Below are 23,970 nucleotides of genomic sequence, written 5' to 3' on the forward strand. Positions count from 1 at the left end.
GGGTGATTCTTCAGAAGTCATCTTCCGTTGCTAAGGGTTTTTTGGGGGGGAATCTGGCTTGATAGTTTCTTTAAAATTTGAAATCCAAGTCTACATAAAGCAAAATATTTTCTGTACATCTCCTTCCAGAGGCCTATTTTAACAGATGCTCTGGAACCACTTATTTATTCCTCATTGTTTGAAGAGATTCCTAACTTCTCTGTCCAAATGGAAGAATCCAGGTAAGGAAAGTGACCCAGTGCTCTGTCTGAGTTATGCCAAAAGTGCTACAAGATCCATAACCACACAAGGCCGCTAAATAGTTCACTGACTATTACTGGGTTCTGTAGTGGTGGTGGTACAAATTGGTGGTAGTGAGGAACAACATGTATACCTTCACTTGCATGTCCCACTCCTGAGGCTGTGTCAGCCTTGCCTGTCTTGCAAGAGCTGGGTAACAAGGCACAACGCTCCGGTCACTCAGCAGAGAGGACCAGCCACCCCAGAGGCCTCCTGTGACAATGCTGGCAGCTTTCCTCCTGACCACTGTTTATTAAAAATATAGTTTTATTGAAAGTTTTAAGAAACAAGAGTAAAAATTAATATGAACTAAAATAAAGTAAGAAGGAAAAAAGAAAAAGGAAGAAATAAAAGAGAAAGCTAAATTGCAAAAGAAAAGAAAAAAGGTAGAAGAAAAATAAGAAAAAAAAGGTATAAAAATGGCTTCTGGTCTTCACAGTAATTATAAGAATTGTAGATTTAACTCTTTCTCTAAAGTTACACTGTGATTCTCTTCTTTCTGTAATCTAGCCTATCTAATCGTTAAAACCGCAGATCAGTGTTTCTCAACCTCGGCAACTTGAATATGGTGTGGACTTCAACTCCCAGAATTCCCCAGGCAGCAAGGCTGGCTGGGGAATTCTGGGTGTTGAAGTCCACACATCTTAAAGTTGCTGAGGTTGAGAAACTGTGCTCTTGAGTGCAGTCTCCAAGGTTGAGAAACACTGCTATAGATCATAAGTTCATTTTTTTCTTTTTTAAGCAAAAAGTCCGTAAGAGATTTCCGGTCAGCAATAAACTTAGTGTCTTTTCTCTAATCAAACAGGCCCGTTTGGCCAACTCAGCAAGTCCTCCTGACCACTAATGTCACTTCTGGCTTCTGGGTGATTATGTCACTGAGTCATGTTTCATGTTGGGTCCCTTATCTTTCTTCAGTTTTCTGTTGACAAAACCATTCAACTCTGTTATTCCTAATTTCATTGTACCCCTGCTTATATACCCTGTACAAGCTTCCTATCTCCTCTTGGTTCCAATACTGTACAAGTGCATCCTGTAGAGTTGTAGCATCCTGTCATTCTGTAGAGTTGTAGCATCCTGTAGAATTGTAGCATCCTGTCATTCCACAGGAGAAGTGCATAAAGAGTGCAGTGGCCATCCTCTAAAGATATATCCCTACCTTTGTAGCAATCCGATACTTGCCTGAGAATAGACCTACTGAACTCAACAGGATGGTTTTCTGAGTCAAGTGTAGGCTTTCCAATGACCTGCCAAAAGCACCTTAATAGATCTTGAACATATCCTTTCTTGGGACCACACAGCAGCTGGCCAGGTAGCTGTGTGGGCATGGGACAAGACACAGTTGCTTTAAAGGAGATTGGGGCTGGGGTTTTACTTTGCATTCTGTTAGCTTAAACAAAAGTCAGCTGCTGCTGGCACTCTGATGGGCACCAGGGGAGGTTTCTTTTGGCATGTTGGTGCCCATTAGCATTTTAAGTTGCCTACCTCCGTCATGAACCATGACAAATGTTACAAATCCCAACAGTTGGGTTCATACTTCACACTTAATCCAAACTGAACAACCTATTATGGCTTTAGAGAATGTGTGATCTCAGCCAGTGGGGTCATACACCCTTTTGTCTCCTTGAAAAGTTTGTGAAAGATCATGGACTATAGCCACACTTAAAAGACTTCATAGAATCAGTTGCATTCAACAGTGAAACTCAGATGCCACAGGCTGCTTTGTAATTCTGCTCCAAAAGGGGTATTATTTAGCCTGAAACTTCCTGAATCTGGTGAATTCAAATACAATTTTCTAAGTAGCTTACACAATGCATTTGCTTTGGATTAATTGGAGACAGTATCTCCTGGTCTTTTGGAAAAGCATTTACTGGAGCTGGTCAGTCCATCTTGGAAATCATGAAGTGGATTATCAGACACTCAGAACCTATTGATATACAGTTGTTGGAGATGAATTGGAGCAAGCAAGAATATTAGAATCATGAAGATTTCTGTTGGAGACAAAGACACTGTAAGAATTAAGGTTAATTTTAAAAAAAGGTCCACTTATTTTAGCATCCACAGCAGTCCGCCAAATGTTTCTGGGAATCCCAGGAGCAGGTCTAAGGACCACCTACCTCCAGTCATCTCTCCCCTTTTGGTTCAGGCCTGCAGGGTGGGTGTACCTGGGTCCCATCAATTAAACAATGGCTTCTCACAGGACCCAGGAAGCATGCCTACTCTGTAGCAATTCTTGCCCTCTGGAATGATGTCCCCCAGAGATTCATGAGGCTCCTACCCATATGTTTAGGAAAATGCTAAAGACCTGGTTGTTCTCCCAGGCCTTGGAGACAGGACGATTATGGAGTCCTCTTTTGTCATTTTGCCTGTTTTGCTTTGTTTTGGTCTTGCTTTGAATACTGCTGTTCTGGTTAGAGAGACAGAGAAAGAGAGAGAGAGATGATAGATAGCTTCCTAGATGTAAGCTGCTCAGAATCATTTGGGAGTTGGGCAGCCTATAAATAAAATAAAACAAAATAAAAAATAGATGTTTTCCCCCAGGATTAGGTTCACACACCATGCTGAACATAATTTGATTTGTTTTATTTTGGATTAATATAGTGTATTAACCCACCTATACACTTTATTTTAAACTGTAGCTTAGATCTATGAACGAAGCCTCTGTGGCTTATTCAACAAAATATGCTTAAAACAACTATGGTTTCATTCAATCTATAAACCCAGTAAGAAGCTTCCATCTAGCCACTAACTGATTTCATGTGAAATCACATATTTTTCTTTCTTTTCTTTGGAGACCGAATTGGAAACAGCTACACTGAAGTCCTTTACTGATAAACAGAACAACTTATCCGACATAGCATTTTTTCAAATTTAATTGCTCCCAGGGGGAACAGATTGCCTCTGGAAAGAGATATTTGTCCTTTATGTCCTCTTAATATTCTTTCAGGAGATACTCAACTTTCTCATGAACTTAACCTCTGGATTACAAGTTGCCAGTTCATTGTCTGCATCCAGATAGCCAAAGTGATGTAGACATCATATCAAGAGGCAGAAGGTGAACCAGGAAAAACTAAACTCCTAATGTGATTTATTTTAATGGCTATTAATAATTCTGTTAGCCACCCAGTGTCATAATTTATGTGTTGGGCAACCATATACATAGGATAGATGGATGAATAACGTTCAGCAAAACCTTTCTATATAGGTTCTATAAGTTTGATGCCCGAATTACAGCTTCATTTTTTATTTAAGGCAATTTTTACTCTGGCTTTCTCTTCCCTGAAAGAAAGCATTCAGAGCAGCCTGAAATAACATAAAGGGGGAAAAGCAGTAAAAATACATTACCAAGTTTAACATGGCAGCAAAAAGCAAGATGCAAAGACAAACAGAACCTATGCAGCAGAGTCAAATGCTTGTTTAAAAAGTTTAAACTTGCTGGCAGCGCTTTGAGCCCTAACGCATGGAAATGTTTTCTCAGTCCTCTAGTGTGATGCACCATTGTTGCTCATTTGATGACATGCTTGCGCACTCTCTGCCTTGTTTATTTAATTTCAGCTCTGGCTTTTTTTCAGTCCAGGAAAACAATTTTTTGAGATGGAAAGAGCACACTTTTGCCAAAGCATCTTGTTTATGGGCAGGGAAACAAGATGCTGGGGTGATAAGGAAACAGAAAGGACTAGATTGGACCCTCCAATCTTCTTTGGAATCGAGTGCAGGAAAGCATTGGATCAGCAGATCAGCAGATCAGCAAATGGGCTCGAAGTGCTGGGTGTGAGAGTTAATTCTCATACAGTCAATGAAGGATGACACAACAACAGATGATAGCATTTTCTAAGCAAGGAACAAGTGGAAACAAAGGCTTTCTTTCCCCCAAAGCAAGTGCCAGGTAGTTTTGTAGGACTGACAAAAGAAAATGTGCAAAAGGGTTCAAATATGGAATCTATAAATAGGGTTAGTGCTTGTAATTGATGGAATTCTTTCACTATGGCTTATAGTTTTTCTATAGTAAAAGCACATCAGGAGTTCTTGGATTCTTGTGAGCTTGTCTAATTGGTTCCAGTCCTGAAGCCTTACAACAATAACTAGGGGACACTAATCACCAACATTCAACAAGCTTGTAGATAAAGAAGATAGTCTGATCTCAAGAGGCAAGTAATTTCACAAATGTCATGGTGCCATGGAGGAAGACTAATAAAATATAAAGTCTTGTGGAGCTGAGTCCTTCCTCCAGACAAGTATCATCATCTGCACTGCATAGAGTTTCAAAGTGGTCTTCAGTACAGATTTACATAGAATTTTTAGAGTAGTCCAACTGAGATGTCATTAATGCAGACAAATGATGGTCAGGTCTAATAACACTATGGTCTAATTTTAGAATTCTGTCTTTGGTATAATCAGACTTAACCACCATTAGAGGGACAGCAGCCTGGTTCACGCGGTGAATTATGCCATAACCTGATTTGCTTGATGTTGGCTTTGCATGATGTGTGGATTCAGCTATTGTAAACTGCCCAGAGTCACTTTGTGCAAGATGGGCAGTGATGAAATTTGAAATACAAATTTGAAATACGGTATATAATCGTGGTCTGTTCAATATAACATGGTTAAAACAAGCTGGGGCTTAGTAGCATATGTAACCCCACTCAAGGAACACACTATGGTTACAAGTTCCCAGCAAACAGCATCTTCTGAATCTATACTTGAGAAATTATTCTTTAAGTATTCCTTCAGGTCTTCAGTCACATAGGACTATCATTGGGTGCATCTTTAAAATCATTTGTCAGGTATTGTGTGGTTTCCATTAATCATCATCTTAATTTTATGTTTCATTTCACTTAGTCTGGAGTAATATTATAAAGTTTAATTAATTCTAATTAACACAGACAAGACTAAAGGAATTATTTGCTTCTGATTATTTGAATTATTCATCTATCTCATCAAAATATAATGATGCCATTAAGGTCTTTGCCTGACCTTTCCAGGAGGCAAAGATAAACTAGACCCAATAACCTGAAAATGACTAGGTAATAAATAATAAAAATAAATGGCAAAAGATAATCCAGGCATTCACTGCCACTGAGGGTATATGTTTCATAGGGAATGAAGAAAGCAATATATATGTTACTCAAAAACCTGTCTTGAACTGGTAGTGATGTTTATAGCAAATTCTTACACTGGGATTCAGGCAATTTTTAGTTTTATCTTAGCTTACTGCTCAGTTTTTCATGAGAATGGCCAGATGTGTACAGATACTCTAGAGCAGCCTTCCCAACCTAGTGCTCTCTGGAGGTGTTCCCTACAACTCCCATCATCCCCAGCTAGCATGAAAGTTGTTTCCTGGAGGTGGGAGATCAGCACTCCAGAAATTTCATCATAAGTGTAGCCGTGAGCTGAGCCAGACAGAGAATATAAATTCCTGCTACTTCAGGTTGGGGAATCCAGGTATCCAGCCAAGCACAGAAGACAATGAGGTCTTTGAACAAATCATTAAATAAACAGCAATTATATAAATATATAAATTCTGGCAAACTTTGTCATCCCACAGAAAGTCAGGAATAAATTCTATAATGACTTTTCATAGAAAGAAAAAGATAGGACCATCCTGGGATCCATTCAACATAAAGCGGTATAGGTGAAATAAATCTTTTGACACACAGCTGACTGCAAAAGTTGCTCAGAATTGTGTTCCAGATCACTCTCTTAAAAGATTGTACCCTGAATAGTGTAAATTATTTTGACAAATCAGAGCTTCAGGAAGAACAACCATCGCATCTGATGCAAGAAAGCTGCAACAGCAGAGGATCCAATGTGTGCTGTCAAGATCCTTACAGTAAATTGGTTTAGTGCCGTTAGGAACACTAATGACCATAGAACCACGCTGAGGTTGTGCTGTGGTGGTACAGCACCCACCAGGTAGCCTAGATCTCCTTCACAAGAAGAGGCAAGCTTTCTGTATATTTTACAACAGACCACTAAGACCCATGAGTAGGCAAAGCCTGAAGTTCATTATAACACTGTAAGCCCCTAACTGCTCAATGGAGATGTCCCAGGGAAGCATGTTACCTAGGTTTACAGGTCTAGCTCAAGGACTATCCTGCTCAGCTACTCTCCTGCTCCTGTGATTCTACTCCTGCTGGACAGCTCTTAAGCTTTTGGAGCTCTTCTGGCACTTGTGACTTTTCCCACTAGGCAGAGTTGGCAGAAATGGACTGATGCTTAGTGAGAATCAGTTGCTTTATATGATGGTGCTGTAATTATTATTCTCTTCTGTAGGGATTCCAAGGAGGGGAAGTACCTCTTTGTAGGTCATGAGCATAATGGATACTCAACTGATGTACAATGAGGCCTCCAGTTCTGTTTCCTGGGCAATGATAGTCAATCATGGAAGTTAATATTGGCTGGCCACAACAACGTGATTCAGCTATGGGATGATGCATCAGAGATAGCATATAGATGGTGACGGCAGTTATACATTTCCTTGGCATCTTTTCTCCCATGCAGTTGGGGCATTCTGCCCCCCCAATGCAAATCAGGGCAATAGGAAGGTGTAGATCCCGCCCAGCATTTGGGCCAACATGAAGTAATGTGAATCACCAGCAGCAACTTCCAAGTGGTTTGAGCTGCCATAAATATTAGTGTTGATGGAAGTGATCAATTTCCCCATAGGGATTCTTCAGGAGAATGCTACCTCATTTTTTAAAAAATCAGCCTCATTTACGCAAATAAATCCCCAAGCTTTTAACATAATTTTTCATTAGTAATGTGTACAATAACATGGGGGAAACGAGATCCCTGCCTCAAAGTGCTTCTAATTGAAAATGCAATGATAAAAGAGAAAAGGAGAGAAAGTAAAAAATATCACAAGGAGAATCCGATATATACTGTATGAGAAGCTATGTAGTTATTCACACTCAGTCTTTGCTTCAAAGTAAGGTAAGTGCACTTCAGGATGATGTGTACTATATGATGCCAATCTGAACTGTGTGCTTTTCTTTTTATAAATGTGACCACTGCCTTTATATGTCTTTTAGCTGCTTTATTGTAAATCCAATAATTTATTAGAGAAACCAACTCCTTGAGAGATTTAAATGATCAGCTTTTTAGCCTTATTTCTCTGTGGAATCTTTCATGTCACAAGATTCTAAAACATCCTGTGCATTTGCAACATGTTTTCTCCTTTAAAATGATCTAGCACGTTCATAAATATGGACAGCAATTTCCAGTATATAAATGCAGGGGAAGAAATTCCAGTTAACTGTGAATACTTCTAATGACATTAATGGCGAATGATTGACAGATAGAGGAAAGGAGAAGCCATAGTTCAAGAGTATAAAGAACCAGAAAATTGTCACATTCCTTTTAGGAGAGAGTTATAGAAATCCTGACACTAATGTTCTTTGGGAGAAACCTGTGAGTAAGTTTTTGGCTTTTGTTTACTATGATCAACTTTCTTCTTCACGTAAGTGCGCTGGTTTGGAAGCATGAGCAGGGAATAAAAAAATCCTTTTTGGCATTAAGAATCTACATTCAATGAACCATACAATATGGGTTAATAGTTGATACGGTACATCATTCAAATGAACCATTGAGTAGAGCAGAATAAAGTATCTTTTGAATTGAACACTGTGCAGAATTGGGAATTGTACATTGATTAAATAATATTTCATCAGCATAATCATTTGATTCTTAACTGATCTACCTCCCAACTTCACTTTAGATATTTAAATGCCATCTGTCACCTTTGATCTAATATTTGCACATATTAGATAGCTAACAAATGAAGTTTGATTTCACTTGTCTTAATTTACGCAGCTTAAATATATTCCACCCGATTTCTCTGTTAGTTTCCATTAAAAATAGGTAAATGTTAGCAGAAATGGTCTTGCATATTTCTTTTAATGTTTACCGTTTTTCTTGTCTCTCCTTACAGACATATTTTTTCAAGCAATTTCCTCTAAGGCATTCTTAAATGTTCTTTTTACCAATTTATAAATTTGCTCCCTGCATTTCCCCAATATACACATATTGTTTTTCTTTGGGAATTGCACTGTATAAAAAAACGGGAAAAGATAGAAAGATGATTGCATTTTAGTTTCTATATAGAATAGGAGTGTAAATTGGGAAGGTCCACATTCAACTGCAAGCCAAATGAATTCTCAACTATTTCTAATGCATATAAAGGAAAATTGCATGAGGAAAATTGCACAGGCCCTAATGTGGTTTCAGGACAGGTAGTCCTGAATTTTCACTATAACTAAACATGGCTAGAGTCTTGCTGAAACTGATAGCAGCAGTTGTGAGATGGACAACATAAACTAGCATTCATATGAGGAAGAAATCTATTCTACCAAGAATCTTACATGAATTCAACTTTTACTTGATGAACATAAGAATAAGCCAGGATAAAGAATAGGGCTTGGGTTAGGGTTGAGAGTTAGGAAAGGAACTCTGCCCTGTGTTTAAGTAGGGGTGACACATTTCATCCTTTCTCCGTTCCTTCCTGTGGGTACCACTTTGCTGGCGGTCGCAAGAATAGTGATGCCTTTGCCTGCAAACATATGCACAGCAAACTGGAGGCAGTTTTGGAGTATCCCCTGTGGGATTTACAAGGATGCAGCTTCCTCCATGCTTTGAGAAGAGCTTGGCATGTGCTAGCATGCTTTATGAAACCTCCCTTTTGAATTTAAATAGGATTAGAATTCTCAAAAGGGATGCGGTGGCGCTGCAGGTTAAACCGCTGAGCCGCTGAGCTTGCCGATCGGAAGGTCGGCGGTTCGAATCGGCGTGACGGGGTGAGCTCCCGTTGCTAGTCCCAGCTCCTGCCAACCTAGCAGTTCGAAAACATGCAAATGTGAGTAGATTAATAGGTACCGCTTCGGCGGGAAGGTAACGGCATTCTGTGACTGTCATGCTGGCCACATGACCACGGAAGTGTCTATGGACAAACGCCGGCTCTTCGGCTTTGAAACGGAGATGAGCACCGCCCCCTAGAGTCGAACATGACTGGACTTAATGTCAAGGGAAACCTTTACCTAGAATTCTCAAGATGGTGGCATCAGTATCTGGTTTTATTGGAGAAAAAGGTAAGGGGTGCTTTGAGATGAGGACTTTAGAAATAGGAGTAAGATTCCTTTGCCACGAAGTGGTAGCAATAAGAATAGGATTCCCCCATCCCCTTTTTTTCTTCCACAACAAAGTGGTAGGCAGTAGTATTGGATATAGCTTTATTTACCCTCTTCTATTCTGTCCATGGTATCATCACGCTGCTATTTTCTCCTTCTCTCAACAATCTCCAGTACTGGATAAATACATGCAGGGGAATTCAGCTTATTCCCTTATTCTTGCACTGGTTGTTTTGTATAGTATTTTCTCTGCCATTGGTAGAGTTTTACTTCTGGAAGGGGAAGGGTTCTCCAAATCTCATCTCTCTCCAAGATTTATATGACCCAAGTGAAATTTATGTCCTTTACTAGTTTGTAGTTACTTTCGGAATGCAACCAATATATAGGGATCTCTTGAGTGAACAACATAAATACAGACATTACAGAGCGATTACAGCAGCAATTTGGGTGGATTGTAAAATGTTCTGTTCCGCTGCAAACAACTTCAAATTGGATATATTGCAACAGTGAATCTAGCCAGCTATTTGTGTCTGAAAAGCTCCTGCAATGTCTCTGTTGTGTCAAACTAACAAGAATTAAAAATCCACACAAACACAAAAATACCATATATTTGAGGGTCTCCCATACATGTATATAAGGTTTGCTATAACAGTTTCAATAAAGGATGACTATATTTCATTATACAGTATTGTCCATACACAATCTACATCAATAAGCAACTTGTTCATAAGTCACAAGTAACACCAGGTCTTCAATCCACTGGGGAACTGGGACCTAAATTTATTTTTCCAATGTTGAATGACAAGTTCCTTAGCAATAAAAAGGTGCAGAGCATCCATTTTTGTTGTCAACCTGTCAATTTCCATGTAAGAGGTATATAGTTCAAAGGACCGTGGATGTCTGAAAATATTAAGCCCTGTCTCAGTGACAAATTGGGTGATGACATTTTCCCAGATTCTTTCCCTCATTTTCTTTGTTTAGAAACATCTTTCTTTAAAAAAATAAATGTCCATTGGTAGCAATGGGTTTTATTTTGTTTTTTAAATTCTATGTTGGCATAGGGTTGATTTTCCCCCCCTGATTGATTTCTCAGTTCCCTAGGTATAATTTCTGATCTAGTGTAGTGTTCTAGGTGGGGCACCATGGACTCATATTTGAATAAATATAAAACAGAAGGGCAACTGCACAGGATGCTAGCTACGGAGCCTGGGAGATTGAATTTCAACATGTCTGTCAAGCCGCAGGATGGAGAAGTGTGCTTTAAAGTATTTGCACAATTACAATTGAACACAGATTGGAAGCTCCTTCAAAATGATAAAATTCCAAGTTTACTTACAATGTGCTTGCCTCCACCACTAGGTGGCACACGTTCTCCACGTGTCAACCATCACCTCCAGACTGATGTTCCACAGGTACTGGAAAGAAAGTTCTCTTGTTGCATTCAGTGGGGCCAGAGCAGATTGATTTGTATTTTTAAACAAGCACAGGTTAGTAAAGGAATCATGCCAATATGGACTGAGAGAAAGAGGATGGTATTCATTGTAATTAAAGTGCCTGAACTGCACATCTGAGGTATGTCAGTGCAGAACTAAGGGAAACAATAGCTCTGTGCAGGTACTTCATGGACAATCTGGATACAGCATCTAAATATCTAAAGTCAGATGACAAGGACAGGACTGGTACCTGGAATGAATGAGGAATCACAGAGATCAGTTTTGAAGGCACATGGAACTGTCCCTCTTGATTGTACTCTCTGTAGAGAAGGATGGTTCCTAATGGGAAGATATGTATTGAAGAAAAATTGACTCTGCATGGCATCTCCAGTGAGGCTTCACAGAGGATAGGGTACATCAAGCCAAAAAAAGGTACTGGAGGGGAGAATTCTAGAATGGAATATATTAGTATGGCTTCAAGGCAACCTAAGGCTGGGAGGCTTCCCTTCAGTCCCATGCTAGCTATTGCCAACCCATAACGAATTGTAGACATCTCAGAGCGTTTTCATTGGCCAGGCTTGATGTGTTGCCTTCAGCATCAGTTACTGATGGTGGGTGCTAAAAGACTCCTACCCTGAATGCCTCTGCTGGATTGCCTCCCATGCTACCAAGGATGTGTGATACAACCGCTCCACTAGATGGTAAATTTGAGAGGGACACACGTATTTGTTGTTTTTATTAGGCCCCTCATAAAAGAACTGCCAGGTACAGATGATGATTGGTGCATCTCTTTTCTTCTGGAAAGCCACTGGGCCGTTATTCCCCTCAACATGGCCGGATTTTGCCTAGCAGTGCTGAAAAATCGAGGGAGAATATTATCCAACACAGCTGAGCTCTTTCAAAATGGAAAAAAAGAGTTAACGCTAACATAGATCATTTCTGTTGCCTCTTGAATCCTTTGCCACTGTTGTGTTTGTGAATTTTGAGGGATTTTGAGGCTGTCATGCTGGGAGAGGTGAAAGGAAAGAGGAGAAGAGGAGGACCAGCAGCAAGGTGAATAGACTCAGTTACAGTGGCGATGGGTGCAATGTTGGAATGTGGCTGCCATCTTGACTTTTTTGACCCCCTTCCTGCAGACACCCTGGACTGCTCTGGCGGGGTCCTTGTCACAGCTCCTGCCTATGTAATAACTCAGCAATTATCAGGCTGCTGTTACCTTTCCTTTCTTCATTTCACTGGGAAAATAGGAGAAGGGAGCATGATGTACGCTGCCAATAAAAGGGGTGCCGGGTCAGAAAGTTCAAGTGGGCAGCTACAACTGTGCGGTCAAAGCCCTAGTCCTTTTTTATGTGTGTCGTGACCAGGACACAATTTCACTGAAGCACAAATCAGTTTATTGGCACTGCTGGAGGAAAAGATGGGCTTAAAAAGGGGGAGGTTTACAGTATCTCTTCATAGGTTTAGGCAAATTAGAGCATGCGTGCGACTGGGGACAGCAGCAAAGTATTTGGCTGAGTAGGACAACATCAAGTACTTAACTGGATATAGCACATCCCATGCTGAGTGAGGTCAGCTAGGCTATTAGGGTGTAGAATGAAAAAGTCCCGGGTTTTAAAAGAACAAAGAGACAATATTTCATGAACATAATAAGGAATTACTTTCTTTAGCTTTCTGCTCACCTCCAAGTATCTTTTCCCAGCTTATAGGCATTCGTTGGCCTCCTAATGTCATGTTCATCGTTTCAATGTGCACGGTACATTGTAACGTTTCGCATGCCAAGGCGCTGACGCGCGTTTCTGGTTGGGAGGAAGCTGCTGAGGTACCTTGTACCGAGCTCTCTATCTGTGCTCGTTAAGATGGAATGTGTTTGGGTTATCTTCTCTGTTCAAGGTCTTTTTCCCGCTGATCAGCAGAACTTGTTAGGAGCACCTGGGATTGTGAATTTGAGATGATTGTAGGGGGGGTGGGACTTCACTTGTATCGGGGGTTTTTTAGTTTGATTTTAGGCGCGTTTTTTTCATTCTCAGCTTTCTTTGTATTTGCATTCTATTCTACAATAAACCAGATTTTATTAAGCTTTGGCTTGTGAGTCTGAGAATGTTTTTGGAATAGGCATTCATTCATAAAGCTGAGAATCCACCAATATACCTCGCTAGTTCCTACCAAGAAAATTCTTGCGAGGGAAGAAGTTAGCGATGGCAGAATTGAAACCAGCGTCTGCGGGGTTTGAGGAGATGACTAACCAGTTACCTGAATCGGCAATCCAGAGCAGAGAGCCGAGCCCCCTCCCCCCCGAACTTTCCTATTACCCAAGGGCTTCGAGTTCCAGCCCTGAGCTGGGGGGATCTAGCGAGGGGGGAGAGCCGGAACAACCGGCACCGACTGGCTCCCCCCTGGAGATGACCACCTGGGATACAATGGGGGAGCCCCAGCCAGGGACATCCCAGGCACCCTGGAAGCTCCGTTTCCCGCTGACCCCCGAGGTAGAATCTACAACGGTAGCAACGGGGAGACAGCCCGGCGTACGATGGTGGGAGGAATTGGAGGCGAAGCTGGAATCGGTGGAGTATATGTTAAAAAACCTGTCTTTGGCAGTGAGCGGCCAGGCGAGATACGATGGGAGCCCTGGCTTCACTCAACCATCCCCCATCCTCCCCCCCAAACTACAGCCAACGCGGGGCCATGGACGGCTACGGGATGCATCTCCGCCCCAAAGAGGGACCACTACCATAACCTGGGGTCCCCCTGTCCGACCCGCTGCCGGTTCTGTACCAGCAGGAGGGGCGGCAAAGGACTTTCCTGTTAAATTTGATGGAGATCCCGCGAAGCTGTCATTTTTCCTCACAAATGCAAAGAGCTACATGGAGCAATTCGAACCCTGCTTCCCTTCCGAGAAGGCTAAGATAATGGCGGTAGCCACCAAGCTTAAAGGCAGAGCGGTAGACTGGTATGTCCAACTGACAGAGGCTAACGCCCCTGAGCTCAAGTATTTTGAGGACTTTTTGCTAGCCTTAAAGCTGTATTTTGAAGATCCTCTGGCCAAGGCAAGGGCTAAGGAGGTCCTGAAGGATCTCATCCAGGGTCCCAGGTCAGTGGCTGACTATGCCCTAGAATTTAAAGCCTTAGCGGGCAAGGTCCCCGATTGGCCTCAATCAACCTTGGTAGATAGGTTTGAGGACGGGCTCAATTGGGACGTCCTAAAATGGGCGCTGGGCAGAGACGACCCAGAGTCACTGCATGACTGGATCTGTCTGGCCGGGAAGGCAGAGCATGCCCAACGCACCTACATGCAAGCCAGGAGGCACGAAAGACCACCGACCATAATGCAAGGACCCTGACCAGGGGCAACTGCTGCTCCATCAGGCTACCGAACGTGGGACGAAGAGAGACAGCACCGTTACATGCGTGGCCAGTGTATCCGGTGTGGGAAGGGCGGACATCGAGCCGCAGACTGCCCGAAGACCAAAGCTGGGGATCGAGCACCAAAAGTACCGACGAAGTCACCACCCCCCTCGTGATGGATGACAGCGGCCAAGGGGGCTGCGGACATAGAAGAGGAGATCTACTTCTCCAGAGAGGCTCAAGTCGCCTCTGAGCAACCGGCGGGAAACACCAGCCACCTGCCTTGAACAGCGCCTGTAGGCAGGTGGAAGAGGATAGGCATGAGGATGAGATGGTGAGTGCTGACTGCCCCATTTTAGCAGTGAAAGTGAAGTTGGGCTCCCGCACTAAAACTACGGAGCTATGGACTCTCATTGACTCGGGGTGTTCTAGGTGTCTCATCCACCCTGACCTGGTTGCTGCACTGGATTTGCCTAGCTTTCCGCTCTGGCAGCCTTTGGTTTTCACCCAGTTAGACGGGTCAACAGCGGGTGGGGGACCAGCAACTCATTTCACTGGAACTGTGGCGATGCAAATGGGCAGCCACAGGGAGGCTTTAAAATTTATTGTGGCTCCTGTTGGCAATCCCATGGTGGTCTTGGGAATCCCCTGGTTGACTTGGTGTAGCCCATACATAAATTGGGCGCACCGGACTGTTACTTTTGAGGATGGCTTTTACCAAGCTCCTACACTGGAGAGGGATGTGATCGCCATGCCACGCCCTAGCTCACCACACCTGAAGGGTTTGCCCGACCTGTACCAGAACTTTGCAGACGTCTTTGGGGAAGTGGAAGTGGACCAGCTACCACCCCATCGAAAGACTGACTGTGCTATAGAGCTGGTTCTCAACGCTCAATTGCCCAAGCCAAAAATCTATCCGATGACCCAGAAGGAGCTTGCTGCATTGCGAGACTTTATTGACAAGAATCTGTCAAGGGGCTTTATTGAACCTGCAAATTCTCTGGTGGGGGCCTTGTGCTTTTCCACGAAAAGAAGGATGGCATGCTTCGGCTTTGTACAGACTATCGCGGGTTAAATTCCGTCTCGGGCTGCAACAAATATCCTCTGCCTCTCATGAAAGACATGTTAGCCCATTTGTCAATGGGGAAAATTTTCTCCAAGCTCAACTTTTGTGAAGCGTATTTTTGCATTCGCATACGAGCTGGAGACAAGTGGAAAACTGCTTTCAATTGCCCATTGGGGTCATTTCAGTACAAAGTCCTATCTTTGGGGTTGGCTGGGGCCCCAGGTGTTTTCATGCAATTGATTAATGAGGTGTTACATGATCATTTGTTTAAAGGGGTCCTGGTTTATTTAGACAATGTTCTCATTTACACTGAGACTGTGGAGGAGCACGAACGCCTTATGAAACAGGTGTTGAGTAAGCTTTGGGAGGCAAAACTCTATGCAAAACTTTCTAAATGTGAATTCCACAAAACGCGCCTTGATTATCTAGGCTACAGGGTGTCTGACAAAGGCATTGAAATGGACCCTGAAAAAATTCAGGCAGTTTTGAGTTGGGAGTGCCCCTGCACCCGGCGGCAACTACAGAGTTTTTTGGGGTTCAGTAACTACTATCAGCACTTCATCCAGGGGTTTGCTGAGATTGCACTGCCTCACTGACTTGCTGCGCACCAAGGGTTTGGGGGAGACGCACAAGGTTAAGAATCCTGGGGCAGTGCTTAATTGGTCTCCTGAGTGCGAAGCAGTGTTTGAGAGGTTAAAAACCCTCTTCACTGCTGAGCCTATTTTGTTGCACCCTGAACCTGAGCGCCCCTTTGTAGTCCAGGTGGATGCTTCTGATTTTTCGATTGGGGCTATCTTGCTTCAAAAAGATTCTGACGGTCATTTGAAACCTTGCGCCTATCTGTCCAGGAAGTTTTCAGAAACTGAACGCTGATGGCATGTTTGGAAGAAAGAGGCTTTTGCTGTAAAGGCTGCTTTGGAAGCCTGGCGTCACCTCCTGGAAGGCGCTAAATGCCCTTTCGAGGTTTGGACAGATCACAGGAATTTGGAAGCCCTGCGCACCCCCCGGCGTCTCAGTCCTAAGCAGATTCACTGGGCTCAGTTCTTCAGTCATTTTAACTTCCAACTGAAGTTCATTCCGGGTAAGAAAAACTTTTTGGCTGATGCTTTGTCACGCCTGCCTCAGGACTCTGGGCAGGTGTCAGACATAGTGGGGACTGTTCTTACTGAACCTCAACTGGGGTTAGTTGCTGTCACCCATAGCAGGACCTGTGCACAGGCATCTTCGCCCTCTGCCCCTGCTGGGAAGCGGCGGATGCAAGTTCCTTGTCAGTTACAAACGGACTTCCTCCAGGCACTGCAATCTGATCCTTGAGTCCTGGCTAATAAAGACAATGTTTCTTTTGAGAATGGTCTGGCGTGGGTGGATCACTGCTTATATGTGCCTGAGGCTCTAAGGGCTGATGTTTTGCACTGTTCTCATGACGACAAGCTTGCTGGACACTTTGGTTTCGTAAAGACCTTACATTTGGTTCGGCGCCAATTTTGGTGGCCAACTTTGCGTCGTGATGTTAAGGACTATGTTGCTTCCTGTCCTGTTTGTGCCATGTCAAAATGAAAACCAGGTAAGCCACAGGGGCTTCTGCAGCTGGTGACCAGTCCCTCCCGCCCCTGGGAGGAAATTTCCATGGATTTCATTGTAGACCTACCGCCCAGTCAGAGAAAAACTGTCATTTGGGTTGTTAAGGATTTTTTTTCCAAGCAGGTGCATTTCATTCCATGTGCTTCCATCCCGTCAGCCCAGCAACTGGCCCGTTTGTTTCTTGTCCATGTCTACCATCCCCACGGTTGCCCCTCCCGTTTGGTGACCGACTGCGGGACACAATTCACTTCCCAGTTCTGGAGATCATTTTTAAAATTGATTGGCACCAAACAGGCATTGTCCACTTCTTTGCATCCCCAGACTGACGGATCTATGGAGGTTTTGAACTCTACACTTCAGCAATTCCTTAGAGCATACATAAACTACCATCAGGACAATTGGGTTGATGTGCTGCCCTTTGCTGAAGTGGCGTACAATAATGCTGTCCATCAGAGCACTGGTCAGACCCCTTTTTGGGTGGTTTCTGGCCACGACTTTGTTCCAATTCCTGAGCTGCCACAAGCACCTCCCCGCTCTTGTTCTGCCTCAGACTGGGCTGTTCAGCTGGTTGATTCCTGGCTGGTAATTAAGCAGGCTTTGGCTGATGCCCAGGCTTCTTACAAGTCTCAAGCGGATAAGCACCGCTCCCTGCAGCACACTTTCAAAATTGGGGACCAGGTTTACTTTTCCACCAAGTTCATTAGGTTGCCACAGCCTTCCAAGAAGCTTGCTCCCAAATTCATAGGTCCTTTCCCCATTGTTGACCTTATTAACCCTGTGACTGTTAGGTTAGCGTTACCTCATAATTTGAAACGCTTGCACCCTGTTTTTCATTGCAGCTTACTCAAGCCTGTCCACCTATCTTCCAGCTGGCATCCCCAACCTCCTCCTCCTGCTCCTATCATGATTGACGGGCAGCAACACTTTGAAGTCAAGGAGGTTCTTGATTCTCACAAGCTTCGAGAGACTCTTCAATATCTCATTCACTGGAAGCACTTCCCTCACCCTGAGTGGGTCCATGCTCGCCACGTTGCTGCTCCTGATTTGGTGCACCATTTTCACTTAGCTTACCCTTCCAAGCCTTCTGCTTAGCAATTTTGGTATGTCATGTTAATCGTTTCAATGTGCATTGTACATCGTAACATTTTGCATGCCAAGGCGCTGACGCACGTTTCTGGTTGGGAAGGAGCTGCTGAGGGACCTTGTACCAAGCTCTCTATCTGTGCTAGTTAAGATGGAATGTGTTTGGGTTATCTTCTCTGTTCAAGATCTTTTTCCCGTTGATCAGCAGAACTCGTTAGGAGCACCTGGGATTGTGAATTTGAGACAATTGTAGGGGTGGGTGGGACTTCACTTGTATCGGGGGTTATTTAGTTTGATTTTAGGTGTGCTTTTTTCATTCTCAGCTTCCTTTGTATTTGCATTCTATTCTACAATAAACCAGATTTTATTAAGCTTTGGCTTGTGAGTCTGAGAATGTTTTTGGAATAGGCATTCATTACACCTAAATGTTTTATGGCTGAGCTGATGATGTAGTTTCCCTAGGAAAATATATTTGGGGAGGGGGTAGTTGCCTAATTTGACACCCTGTAGTGGAACTAGTGTTTTGTTTTTCCTGGGAGGATGTATTTGGGTTAGGGGCTCTTAGCTTGACCCTCCAAAATTCTCCTTCAGACCTTAGGACAACCTGGATAATGTAGAGTTTAGGACTATTGAAAATGCATATATCTTAGGAAGAAAAGAATCCAGCTATTCCAAGTGGAAAAGGAAGGACAGCTATCTCGTCCTTCCAGTATCCAGACATTCAAATGAGGACAACTGGGGTGGTGGTAGGGAAATCTTGAGCAGGCAATGTATTTAGTTTGTTTTATTATTCTGACATGGCTTACCTTTAAAAATAGCAGTATAGATATTATTATATGAAATGAGAATAAGTCCTTGAGATTGAACATGGCCCTGGAATTTGACCCAAGATTCCGTATCCTTCAAACACCTGATGAGAGGCAGAAGGATAAGGAGTTCATAAAGTACATTTGGTTCCTGGAGGCTCTCCGCTATCAGCTGATAGCATTTGAACATTATAATAATATGTTAAAGCTGACAAAAGCTTGCCTTGCAGGTGATTCATTAAATCAGCACATAAACAGGGAGATTATTCCACCTGACACTGCCATGGAATGAGGCAGGCTGGGTGTGTGGGATCGTCACAAGCTCCTTTCAGTACTTCTGCCTTGGGTGGGGGGCAGGAACAGATCTATCCCAGAAATCAGCATGGGTTATAGTTAAAGGGTCATCATATAGAGGAGGAATGGACTTGTTCTCTATTGCCCCAAAGGGCAGGCCCACAAACAGTGGGTTGAAACTATAGTGTCATGTTCACCGTTCCCTCCCCTCGCCCTGCCGTTGCAAACTCCCCCCCCCCCCCCAGGTGCTGGTAACCGTTTCTGCTGATGTCCTGGGAAAGGAACCTTGAACACACAAGATAACCCAAACACATTCCAATCCAGCTACTAACATATAACAATCCCACGCGATGGAATCCTCCTCCCCTCCTAGATGAAACATGCATCAGCCAAATGACATGCGAAACGTTACGATGTACTGGCAACATTGGACCGGTGAACATGACATATAGGAAAGTAGAGTCATATTAGACGTTAGGAGTTTTTTGATGGTCACATGTCAGTCAGTGGAATAGACTGCCTCATGATGGTCCCCTTCTCTAGAGGTCTTCAGACAGAGGCTGTGTGAAGTGCTTTAACAAATCTTGCACCAGCCAGGAAGCTGGTAGAGATAATCTCTGAGGTACCTTCCAGCTGTATAATTCTATGATTGGAGAAGGGCTTTTTGTAATTTTTCCCAGACTTTCAGTCATGTCCCTTTTATATCACCTTATAACTGGCATCCATCAGCTGAAAGGCACCTATCATGAAATCAAGGAAATGTGGGTTCCCCCAACCTTTTGCCCCTTTCATATTACAACTGACAGGGCCAGCATGTTGCCTTGGCTTGACTAGCTTATCTTTTGACCTAGGTGTGGCCCTGAGTCAAAGTTTAGCACAGGTGAGGGCCACCTTTTTACTGGCCAAGAGCCATGCTTAGCCTTTTTCTTTCCTTTTCTGGCTGAGTGCTACCTTCAGATGGTGAGTGGGTTCGCCACCCACTCGCCATCTGAAGGTAGGTGGGTTCGCCATGCCCGTCCAAATCAGTAGACAGGGCATGATGGGGAGAGTGGGAAATTTTTTAAAAAGCCCAAAACTTTCCCCCAAAGGGGTGGGTGTGGGGGAAACATGCCTTAAAAGAAAGCAAAGGAAAAAGAAAACAATACTGCTTTTAAAATTAATTTCAGAAGCATTCTGAGAATGCAAAAGGGCATGCTATAGTCAAGACTGGCTGATTGACTGACAATGAATGAATGAATGAATGAATGAATGAATGAATGAATGAATGAATGATGGAGGATTATGTTCTGCATTCCTGGCCTGATAAAATTGCAATGCGTATCTTTTTCTCTTGTACCCAGGAAACTTGCCTGGGGCACAGCTCTGCACATTTGGATTTGCTGCCTTTATGGTATTTGTCAGAGGAGCTTTGGCAGCCCCATTTCCCTACCAGCCCCACTTCACAATATTATGTGCTCTAGGACCCCAAACAGTCCATGTCCAATGTGTCTATGGGGCAGCATTTTACTGTATGAAAGTTCCTTCTCCCATGTTTTCAGATCTGGTGTTAAAGGCCGTTCTTCAATGCTGTGATGGACCATTTGGAAATAACCATCACAGAGGCTAGGTTCATGCCTTGTACTAAGCTGTGGTTTGCTTAATCGTGATTTGTTAAAACATCCACCATTGACTGGCTTCACACAACACATGAAACCAAAGCGGCCAACTCACATTATGTTTAGCATTGTCATGATGTGTGAGCCCAACCAGGTGGTTTATGCCTCAGATCTTGGCAGAGGAAGATCCTCATGGTGTAAAACTAGGTGGCATGTGGCTGTTGGACTCAGGTCACAGCATTTTTCTATGAGAGGTTTAAAGCTATTTTAAAAACTACTTTGCTTTGAACTTTCAGAGAGGTAGCTGAGGGTGTCCACTGCAGCAAAGATTAACTATCTTAAGCAAACACATTTATTACCGTATGATGCTAATATGTACTGGAGTGTACTCCAACCAATTGGAGAAGTGTGTGTGTGTAAACACACGGCTTTAAACTAAAAATGGCTGGAGGAAAATGATGTGCCGAAATTATAGACTGCCTTGATTAGGTTAAGGCTTAACTAAAAGGAGAAAAAAGAGAGATGTATCACGATTAGGTTGTGGATATCAGAACTGAATTTCCAGCTTTAATTACATATCAGCTGCTTCCTGCTAGAAGACTGAGTTCGAAGGATTTTTTTTGTTCTTGTTTGTGTCTGCCCTTTTTGCGAGTGGAAAATACGTTCTGGGAGATCAAAATGTTCTTTTCCTGTCTTGATGCCAATTCTGTACTCTTACCTGTGCAGGTAGTAATGATGCAGACCCTAATGTTGTTAGCCACAGCACCATTCAGTTGGGTATCTTCCAATGTGATATAAACCACCATTTGGCACAGAGGAAGCAAAACGGTGCTATTGCTCCAATGGATTGCACTGTGACATGGCTAGATAGCAATGAATGGTGGCCTATTCATTAGTGGCCTCATTTGCTGCTCAAAATTTGCACAAAAACTATTTATTTAGGAAAGATTCATCAAAAAAGTATAAACTTTGGAAAGTTTCATACAAAAGAGGCTGTGCTGGAGAGAGTGGTCTATAGAAAAAGCATATTTTAGGGGAAGTTGCATTTAAACAGTGTACAACCAGGAATTATAGAAGAGACCATTGAAACCACTGAATGAAACCCCCGGTTCAGTGCTGGAATCCAAATGAAAGCATCCCAGAGAGATGGCTGTTGAGCCTCCTGAACATATCCAGCGAAGGAGAGCCAATCGCTTTTCTACATAATTTGTTCCTCTGTCAAACAGCTCTACTGGGAAGTTCTTTCTAACATTCACTTGGAATTTGCCTTCCTGTAACTTAAGCCCATAATTCCATATCCTGCAATCTGGAATAGCAAAAAACAGGTCTTGGCCTTCTTCTCTGTGAGATACTTCTGGGTATTTGAAAAGCGTTATTAGCTCCCCCTTCAGTCTTTCTGCCTCAGCAGTAAAGATTCCCAGTTCTTCCAGTCTCTGTTCAAATGATTGTTTCTAGTCTGCCAATCATCTCCACTGCTCTTCTATGAATCTGTTACAACTGGACTGAATCCTTCTTAAAATGGATAGTCCAGACCTGGATATATTCCTTAGCAGCAAGTAGAACAATGATTCCTTAGGATTTGGAAACTATATTTCTGTTGATGCAACCTACAACTGCACTGGCATTTTTGCAAAATATTCAGGATGCAAATCTCAGATCTTTTCTCTAAGTTCTATTATCAAGCCATTATCCCCTTTTCTATTCCTGGATACCTGATTTCTATTTACTAAGCACAGAACTTTGCATTTGTCACTTTTAAATTTCATGCTGCCATTTTCAGTCCATTTCTCCAACCAATCCAGAAAATTTTGAATTTTATATCTATCTACTAGGATACCAGCTATCTTAGAGCATTCCATTCAATGCTTCATTCCAGCTTGAATAGGAACCATTGGGGAACAATCTCTGAATACAATTTTCAGGTCATCTACATATTGATTAGTAGTCCTCCCATCCAATCCACAATTAGCTAGTTTGCTAATTATCTATAAAGTTGTGTAGAAAATTGCATATATTAGGGAAAGTTGCAAACTGCAACAAATATGGTTTTTCTAACTTTTTTTTAATACCTGAGGAAACAAAACGCATATGACTTTTGTATGAACTTGTTTAGACTGTTGCAACTATCTGTGGCTTTATGCATTCTCTGTGGACAAATAGACCAATAACCACACTGGCCAGGGATGGTGGGAGCTGAAATAGGAGTAGGAGAGCAGCAGGCTGGGTAAGTTTGTTGCCATTTTGTGGATATTTATTTATTACACTTGTGTAGTACTGAGTCTGGAATGAGCTGACCCATTCACTCAGGAAATAGGAATATGGTTGGGCCCTTTTCCTTACTATTCTTCCACATGCTTCCACCTTTCAAAAACTGGCTCAGTCTTGATGTATTAATACTCTGTTTGGGAATGACACAAATCCTCCCTTAAATGAGACATAAATGACAAGTGCTTGTTAACATCAGTGGTCACAACTAATCCGGGATAATAGAAATGTCAAATTCAATTTATTTTAAAGGAGCGAACTATTTAGAGCTGCCATAGACACATTTGCTGTGATCAGTTTTTGTAAAATTTCCCTTGCAGTTTCTTTCTTCTGGAGAAGTGATGCCGGGTGGGCTTAGATGCTACTGTTTGCTTCTTTGTAAAGGTAGGGGGTAAACTGTTGTCGGTGGTTGGACCAAATGCAGCAGCTGCGAGGCTGAAATAATTCTTGTGTCTCCTACATGGCGGCTGCAGGTTTCAGGCCTTCCATGAAGACCTCCCTTAATGCTTTGTTGTATCAGTTGCAAAATACATAATTTTGAAATTAACTCTTCATAGTGATTCTGTGATTGCTAGGTATGTCCTTTCCCTCTTCCTCTTGAAAACTGATCTGGTTGCTTCTTCTTCAGTTGCACGTGTCACTGATCAGTGCCATTAAAACTAAATAATACAAATAAAAGCTTTAATAAAATAGCTAGCATTCAAGTTTTGCTCTGTGCATACGTCGTCGTATTTATAGCTACTAGTTAGCTGCAGCAGGACTCTTCCACACAGCAGCCTTCTGTCTGCTATGCTGAAATTTCCAGTGACCTCCAGTTGGTGGATCTGCTGACTCTTTATTGCTGCCCTCCATGCCAGAGAAGTATCTGTAAGCACCAATCATTTTCCTTTCCTTCACCAATAGACCCTTCGCTTGTGTCCTTCTCCATTGACTTCTACTTGACACCATCCCATCTATCTACTGGTAGACTGGGAAAACGAAAAAGAAAAGAAAGAAACCAGCACAGGTCTGTCATTCTTCCTGAAAATGGGCTAGAAAGGCTGTATTCTTATCAATTTTACCAGCTTAGAAAAGAAAAAAGAAAGGTTCAAGTTCTCACTGATCCAC

The sequence above is a fragment of the Candoia aspera genome, chromosome 1, assembly GCF_035149785.1.
Source record: "Candoia aspera isolate rCanAsp1 chromosome 1, rCanAsp1.hap2, whole genome shotgun sequence".
Taxonomy (NCBI): domain Eukaryota; kingdom Metazoa; phylum Chordata; class Lepidosauria; order Squamata; family Boidae; genus Candoia; species Candoia aspera.